General features: G+C 46.1%; 1 long non-coding RNA gene across 1 annotated transcript; it reads left to right on the forward strand.

The window, feature by feature from the left end:
* LOC149525822 (uncharacterized) lies at window positions 1–2,826 on the forward strand. The gene is made up of 3 exons (XR_016348874.1): window positions 1–118; window positions 1,637–1,799; window positions 2,243–2,826. It is a non-coding gene; the product is annotated as an uncharacterized LOC149525822 (long non-coding RNA).
* The last annotated feature ends 5,855 nt before the right edge of the window (window positions 2,827–8,681 follow it).

An 8,681-nucleotide genomic window follows, 5' to 3' on the forward strand; every position in this document is an offset into this window, starting at 1 on the left:
CTACCATCAAGCAGGGTAGCTGGAGGCAGTTCCTGGTGGAGGCAGTGTCCATTCTTGCTCACCATCACCTAGAGGCAGTGATCTTCAGCCTCCTCATCAAACCTCTGCCGATGGACAGGTATATACTGCTCCTTACAGTGTTCATTTTGGTAACCATGGATCCCACGGCTTCACTGGAAGATGTAAGGCTTCATTTAAGCCACAGACAGTTTGAGATAATTCCTAAAGGTTAATAGCTTGGGTCTTTCTGCAGAAAGGTCCAAGACCATGTCAAGGTGGGTGCAGGGAGAAATTAAGTTTCATTCTGTTTCCATTAATTAATAGTTGCTTTGGCATCCTAAAGACTTCCCTTTACTGGCATCACTGGAGTGGACTTTTGCCTCTCCAGACCCCTGAACTAACATCACCCTGGCAATTGCCAGTGACTGTTCGTTTTCTGGTAGCATGAAAGCTTCAAATCCAAATTCCTGGCTGATTAGCAAGGATAGGGCACCAGGCTTTTGGTATCAGGAAGGGTATGGCTGCTGGAATGGAGTTGTCATTCTTGGTACTTAAAGACAGGGCGGTAAGCATATCTATCATTTCATTCAAACATCCCTAGCTGAATTATCAGTCATCTGTGCTGGAATCTAAGAACATAAGAACGGCTGTAGTGGGTCAGACCAAATGTCCATCTAGCCCAGGATCCTGTCTTCAGACAGTGGCCAATGCCAGGTGCCCCATAGGGAGTGAACAGAACATGCCCATTCTGGCAAATAGAGGCCAGGGAATGCCATTTGTGAAGAGGTCATGGGCTAGCCACAAATATTTGTTCTCATAGTTGTACATCCAGTTAGTAGGAAGATCATTTTTCTTTCTTCAACTTGTCTCCCAGGCCCTAGATCTTTGGGCATCACATGCTCATGATTCCATATCTACTGAGAAGTAGGAAAACAGGAACTGTGATTAGAGCTCTGTGTCCTTTCCTTCTGAAGTCTAGCATTAATGGTTATGGTGCAGTAAGGCTAAGGTTGTGTCTATACAGCACCCTAAACTTGAAATAAGATGCACAATTTGCACTCCGCAAATTGCGTATCATATTTTGCATAGCCTATTTTGAAATGTGGCGCTTCTACACAGCACCAAATGTCGAAATAATGTGCTATTTCAAGCCATCCCTTATCCCTCATGCAACAAAGTTTCTTGGGATGGCAAAATAGTGTGCCCATTATTTTGAAAAATATTTCAAAATAACGGGCTGCTTGTGTAAATGTGGGGTAGCTATTTCGGGATACCTCCAGGATCCCAAAATAGTCATGCACTGTAGAAATGTAACCTGAAATGTAACTTAACTTAGTTCTGTAACTAGAAACTCAATATGTAAAACATGAGGACCATATAAGGAGGACAGCACTCTGAACTTGCTCATCATAGGCAGGGCTTGACAAATAATACAATCTACTCATCCATGGCGTGTAGATTGTAACCTGGAAGAGCCGGGTTCGGGCGATCTGTGCATGCGCAGATCGCCGGACAGTGCGGCTGGTGAGCCCTGATCATAGTCAAGGAGAAAATGTGTTCTTTACTTGAATATGATGCATATAGTCAGAGCCACAAAAGTCTCCAGGGGTCACATATAACTTCTGTTAAATTGCAGTGACACCACTGAGCTGTGGAGATCTCTGGGGAAAGATCCCTTGCTCGCCCCTCAAGTCCTGAAGGTCCTAATAGAAAGAATAAAGACTCCAACAAGCCAAGAAGGAAGCATGACCTCAGAGACAGAAACTGACCTGCATTTAGCAGCTGCTGAACCTCTCACAGTAAGTTAGACGACAGACATGTATTTCTCTGCCTTGTGACAAACATGCTGATGGAAAGCTAGATGAGTGGTATAATATTGTCATATGGGCACTTCTTTTCTGAAGTACTGTTTCCTGGATTCCAGCTGTGCTTTCTGTGGAACAACAGATGGCAGATTTAGAGTATGTGGCTGATTCACTTAATAATATCTGGCAATTAGAAAGTCTTTGAATCAGATTTCTTACAGTGCTTTGCAAATGTTTTGTGCAACTCATAACATGCCTTGATAGGTCGTACACATTTTTACAGCTATGGGACGCTAAGGCACACATGGAGTGAATTGCTCTCGGTCATTCATCAAGTTAGTGACAGGAGTGAGAATTTAGTCCAGCAGGTATCAGAAGGGGAGAGAGTGTGATAGTGTTAGGAAGAGACCTCTTCTTTTACCATGCTCTCCTTTCAGGCAACATGTGCCATCTTTGAAGTGGTGTCAGCATTGCAGTTGAGCAAAACTGTGCAGGAGCTGTTCCCGGAGTTGTTCACTGTTCTTCTGCAGCAGATCAGCCAAACCCTAGGACAAAAGATGCCTTTGCCCAGGATGAGCAGCCGAAAGAGGTTATTTAGAAAAGGACAACAACTACGTGAGGGCAACCCTTGCAGGTAATTAGAAGAAAGGGAGCAAAACAAAGAGAATCCCAGTCCATTTGTGTGACACTCCCCAGGAGTTCTCAGGGTTATGAGGCACCTTACCATCACCTGCTTTTAATATGAGAAAGTCTTGTTTGTGCTTGCTATAGGTCAGTTCCCTGAAACCACCAAGCTCTGGCAACACAAACACTACTATCTAGGCCTCCTCAGGCCTCAGTCTCTTTGTCCTCTCTTTCTGACTACAACTTAGAGAATCTCTATCAACGGATTCTCCTCTAAGAGAAGTCTCCCTGCGATTTACGTGCATCTCTCCACGAATCGGCTTTCCCCCATCTCTTAGTTTAAAAACTGCTCTACGGCCTTTTTAATGTTTAGTGCCAGTAGTCTGGTTCCACCCTGGTTTAGGTGGAGCCCATCCTTCCTGTATAGGCTCCCCCTCTCCCAAAAGTGTCCCCAGTTCTTGATAAATCCAAACCCCTCTTCCCTACACCATCGTCTCATCCACGCATTGAGACTCTGAAGCTTTGCCTGCCTACCTGGTCCTGCGCGTGGAACTGGAAGCATTTCCAAGAATGCCACCATAGAGGTCCTGGATTTCAGTCTCTTTCCTAGCAACCTAAATTTGGCCTCCAGGACATCTCTCCTACCCTTCCCTATGTCATTGAGACCTACATGTACCACGACCACCGGCTCCTCCACAGCACTACACATAAGTCTATCTAGATGCCTCTAGCATTTTGTCTCTTTTGCTCTCTGTTTCCCTCAAACAGTCCTGTGGATGTCCCTTTAGGCAGATTCCTTATTAATGGGATAATAGGTTTGTTGATTCTATAGCCCCACTCTAGCCAGGCAATCAGGTACATTTCTATCCAATTAGGCTTTCTCTGGGGAAGCTAATTAGTACTAGTAGTTACCAGAGTGCTGACCCCAAGTACAAGCTCTCAGCACCCTGTCACATCTCGCTGGACATAGGGCCCCAAAATATCCATTAGTGATCACTAATCTCTCTGTGTCCCAGCTTTTGGGGTCTGGTTGTGTATTTTTTCCATATTACTGTACTGTGCTAGTGCCCATACACCTTGCAGATAGGAGAAAGTGACTGCAAAATATTGTCCATAGCAACACTAGTAATATGAGATGTATGAGACTGAAATACCTCCTGGAATTAAGTCCTTCCAAAAACAGTGGTCCCCAGGACACTGTCAATGGATGAACTGTCAATGAACAACAGACCTGACAAGTAACTGGGGTTTCCTGACTGCTTAGGCTGTGCCTTTCTATTGGTTACTACAGTTCTGTGCCTCTTTTCCCCCAGGCGTTCTATTGAAGCATTAGAGGCTGTGCTTCTCAGGGCTATGAATGAGAAGCTGATAAGAACTCTCTGGAAGCAGAAAACTTGGATGCTTCTTGAAAATCTGCAGACTCACCACGAGGGGGTGTGTTTGCTGGTGAGGTAAGAGATCTAGGAGACAGCACTTCATCCTCAGGGATCGGCAACAAATAGAGTGACTGACAGGGAACTTTCAGGTATAGCTTTGTGCGGGGTGCCCTGGGTGAGAAACACAGAGCTTCCATGCGTAGGTTTTAGAGTTGTATGGTCATAGCAGCTAAGCTATTGAAGTGCACAGTCTGCCCCATAAGTGGTTCCTTTTGTCTTCCAGGGTTCTGCAAAGATCTGGCCTAATAACAGTGGAGATCATACAGAGCCTCCTTCCCTGGGGAAATTCCCCATCAGAAAACCAGCGAGTCACCAGCACAGCTTTCTTTGCTCAGGTATGAGCAGTTCCACCATTAGGCTGTTATCTGTTGTTTACCTTTCTCTGAGGAATTGTACAGTTCAGTTCATAGGAATTAATTTTAGATAGTAGAATGTGTCCTTTATAAGGAAATCTCATAAGGAACTTCATTACACCTTTCTTAATCATTTTCTCTTTGTTATTTTTGGGGCCTATACCAGCCTAGCCTAGCTGCCTATTCTAGTTGGTGGTTAAGAGAGAGTGAGAAAGATATAGATAGGCTACGTCTACATTGGCAAGATTTTGCGCAAATAGGGTATGTCTACACTACAGCACTAATTCGAATTAACTTAATTCAAATTAGTTAATTTGAAATAAGCTAATTCGAATGAGTGCATTTAGACCTAAAAACTAATTCGAATGAGCATTTTGCTAATTCGAAATAGCATGTCCACATTGAGTGGACCCTGAACCGAAGTTAAGGCTGGCCAGAACCAGTGCCGTCAGGGCATCAGGTTAGGACTTAAGGTGTGGAGCTGCTTCCTCAGGCTAGCGGAGGGCTGTGCTTAAAAGGACCTGGCCCCCACCCCGGACAGACAGTTCTCAGGATTCCCCGCTTGCATGTCTAACTCGATGGGGACATCAAAGCAGTCCTGTCTTGGAGTGCCCTGAATGCCCACACTCGGCACATTTCAGCACTCGACCATCAGCCCGTCTGCACTTGCCGCAGGCTGCCATCCGGGGGAGGTCAATCAGGGGGCTATCAGGATCCAGGAGGCCCTACAGGAAAGCTTCCACCCCGAGGAGCCCGCAGAGCCACCCCAGTCCTCCCCATCGGGGGCTCGTGCCCCATTCCTCCCTCACCTCCTTCCACTTACCCTTCCCGAGCCCCCTCTTCCTGATGTAAAAAATAAAGGACACGTGTTCAAAAATAGAAACTCTCTTTATTTAACAAAACTGGGGGTGGGGGGGGGTGAGTTAACCTCTGGGGGACTGGGAAAAGGAGGTGGGAGAGGGGAAGAAAGAGGGTGGGAGAGGGGAGGTGGAAACCTGGGAGGAGGGAGCTGGAAGGGGGAAGCCAGGGGAAGAAGGAGGAGGGGAAGTATAAAACTATGGTACGCCATATCTTCAGAACTGTGTACAGATGTGGTCTTCTCACCTCAAAAAAGATATGGCCTTGGAAAGGGTTCAGAAAAGGGCAAGTACAATGATTAGGGGTTTGGAACAGGTCCCATATGAAGAGAGGCTAAAGAGACTGGGACTTTTCAGCTTAGAAAAGAGGAGACTGAGGGGGGATATGATAGAGGTCTATAAAATCATGAGTGGTGTGGAGAGGGTGCATAAAGAAAAGTTCTTCATTAGTTCCCATAATATAAGGACTAGAGGACACCAAATGAAATGAATGGACATCAGGTTTAAAACTAATAAAAGAAAGTTCTTCTTCACACAAAGTTCTTCTTATAGTCAACCTGTGGAACTCCTTGCCACAGGAGGCTGTGAAGCCTAGAACTATAACAGAGTTTAAAGAGAAGTTAGATAAATTCATGGAGGTTGGGTCCGTGGAGTGCTATTAGCCAGGGGGTAGGAATGGTGTCCCTGGCCTCTGTTTGTGGAAGGCTGAAGATGGATGGCACGAGACAAATGGCTTGGTCATTGTCTTCGGTCCATCCCCTCTGGGGTACCTGGTGTTGGCCGCTGTCGGCAGACAGGCTACTGGACTAGATGGACCTTTGGTCTGACCCAGTACGGCCATTCTTATGTTCTTATGTTCTAAGCGCAGGGCTCAGGGTCGGGGGGTCTCACTGGAACAACTTGATTTTCATGCAAACCTGCTCCTGGGTTTGGATGTGGCCTTTGGTGGCCAGGCTGGCAGCTATCCTGCCCTAGACGGCTGCATTCCTGTGCCTAGTGTGGAGGTCGTGGACGCTGGAGGCCTCCCCCCCCAAACCTCGATAATGTCCACGATCTCCGCACTAGACCAGGCGGGCGCCTGCCTCTCGTGGCCCTGGGCAGGCTCCTAGGAGCCGCCAGCCTGGTCCTGGGAAGAGGCGGAGGGCTGGGTGGCAGCGGGTGGCTGGCTCATGCCATGCCAGGTGCAGGGTCTGCTGGCTGCGTGCTGGCAGGCTTGCCACTGGCACAGGCACTGTAGCCAGACCATGCCCCTTTAAGGGCTCTGGGGCTGGGAGAGGGGCAGAAAAGTTTCCCTGGTTTGGCCCAGAGTGGCCATCAGGGCAACATGATTAGGGTTAGCCTCCAACTAGTTCGAATTAAGTGGCTACACAGCCCTTAATTTGAACTACTTAATTCGAACGAGGCGTTACTCCTCGTAGAATGAGGTTTACTAGTTCGAATTAAGCGCTCCGCTAGTTCGATTTAAATTCGAACTAGCAGTTTGTATGTATAGCCGCTATTAAAGTTAATTCGAACTAACGGCTGTTAGTTCGAATTAACTTTATAGGGTAGACATACCCATACTTGTAACGCAAGAGTTTTTGCGTTAGAATATTTGCGCAAGAGAGAGTCTACACTGGCATGTGCTGTTGCGCTAAGAGGCGCTTTTGTGCAAAATCATCCGTGCCAGTGTAGACGCTCTCTTGCGCAAGAAAGCTCCGATGGCCATTTTAGCCATTGGGCTTTCTTGCACAAGAAATTAATGTGGCCTGTCTACACTGGCCTCTTGCGCAAGAACAGTTGCACAGGAGGGCTTTTTCCTGAGCGGGAGCATCATAGTTTTTGCGCAAGAAGCACTGATTTTAGACATTAGAATGTCAGTGTTCTTGCGCAAGAACTCCCCGCCAGTGTAGACAGGCAGCTGCTTTTGCGCAAAATCATGCCAATGTAGATGTAGCCATAGAATTTGAGTTACTAGACCTTTTCTGACAATTCCTAGGGCTAATACTAACCAACAGCTCCTGATTTTGGCCTAGCTCAGCAAATCTTCTAAATGAATCTAGTGTCCTAATACTATAAAATAAGCAACATACAAATACATTAACATCTATCTTAGATTCGCATTAATGTAGAATAATAGATTCATAGAACATTCGAACTGGAAGGGATCTTGAGAGGTCTTCGAGTCCAATCCCCAGCCATCACGGCAGGACCAAGCACAGTCTAGATCATCCCTGACAGGTGTTTGTCTAACCTGCTCTTAAATATTTCTAGTGATGCAAATTCCACAACCTCCTGAGGCAATTTATTGCAGGGTTTAACCACCCTGACAGGCAGGACGTTTTTCCTGCTGTCCAACCTAAACCTCCCTTGATGTAATTTAAGCTCATTGCTTCTTATCCTATCCTTAGAGGCCAAGGAGAACAATTTTTCTCCATCTTCCTTAAAACATCCTTTTAGAAACTTGTATTATCTGAGTACTTCAAAATGATAATGTAGTATCTGAGTGCCTCAAAACTCTTTAGAAGTATGTATCCCTACAATACCCCTGTGAGGCAGGGAAACACTATTAGTCCCATTTTGCAAACAGGAAACTGATGCACAGAAGGCCTAAGTGACTTGCCCAACATCATCTAGGAAGTCTTTGAGGGTGCAGGAAATTGAACTGGAACCTCCTAAGTCCTAGGCTGCTAACTACTGGAGCATCCTCCCTCTCTACAGCCTTGCTATAACGTCTGTGTCATATTTCACATTTACGCTAAGTCGCTATTTTAGAGGCTCATCTGGTGGTTCTAGGAATCTGTTTGTGCCCCAAAATCTTTCTACACCCCACCTAGGAAAGGAGTCACAAACGTGGGTTTTCAAGGTCTGCCTAGAGAGGCCTCATGAAAGCTGCCAGCTGGCTCAGATATATGGAGCTACAGGGCTTTATTAGGTCAGTTCCTTTCAGGAAGTGGAGGGCCAAGAAAGGATGCTATTCTCTGGCCAAACCAATTCACAGGGGTTTATTTCAGGCAGCATTTTCTGAAGCTGAATTTGCAGAGAGAGAGTCCTTACGAGCCTTAAACATATAATTAGAGGGAGAAACTGAAAGTGGCCCCATAGGAAGAACCCAAGGAAAAAGTAGCAATGAACTGAAATGAAGCAATGACTCGCTGCTATTTCTAGGTTGGAACCAAGAGTAGTGGGCAGGCCCAGGTTCCCCAGTGGCATAAACCCGATGAAGGGGACAGGGCTTATGGAGAGGTTGAACAAAGAACAGAATATAAAGGGTCCAGAGTTGGGGCTGAAGACCCTAGTGAGGGCAACAGGACCTAAAAGGCATTTGTTTGGACTTTGGGACTTGGCCAGAGGGCTGAGCCATGGAAGAAGACTCACTAAGATCGACTGGCAGGATGCACCTGGGCGAGAAAAGGATTGTGGTATCAAATGCAGTCACTGAGAGGCTCTCAAGGGATGAGCAATCACCCATTATAGTGCCTAAAAGGAAAAATCCATGGTTTTAACACAGTACTCATTCATATAGAATAATAAATTACAGTCTATTACGTGTCTCCTCAAATTATAGTCGCTATCTTAATGAACATATTAGAGCTAATGGACATGTTGATTTTATTTCAGCTAATG

The sequence above is a fragment of the Pelodiscus sinensis genome, chromosome 1 (genome assembly GCF_052426305.1).
Source record: "Pelodiscus sinensis isolate ZL-2025 chromosome 1, ASM5242630v1, whole genome shotgun sequence".
NCBI classification, from domain to species: Eukaryota; Metazoa; Chordata; order Testudines; family Trionychidae; genus Pelodiscus; species Pelodiscus sinensis.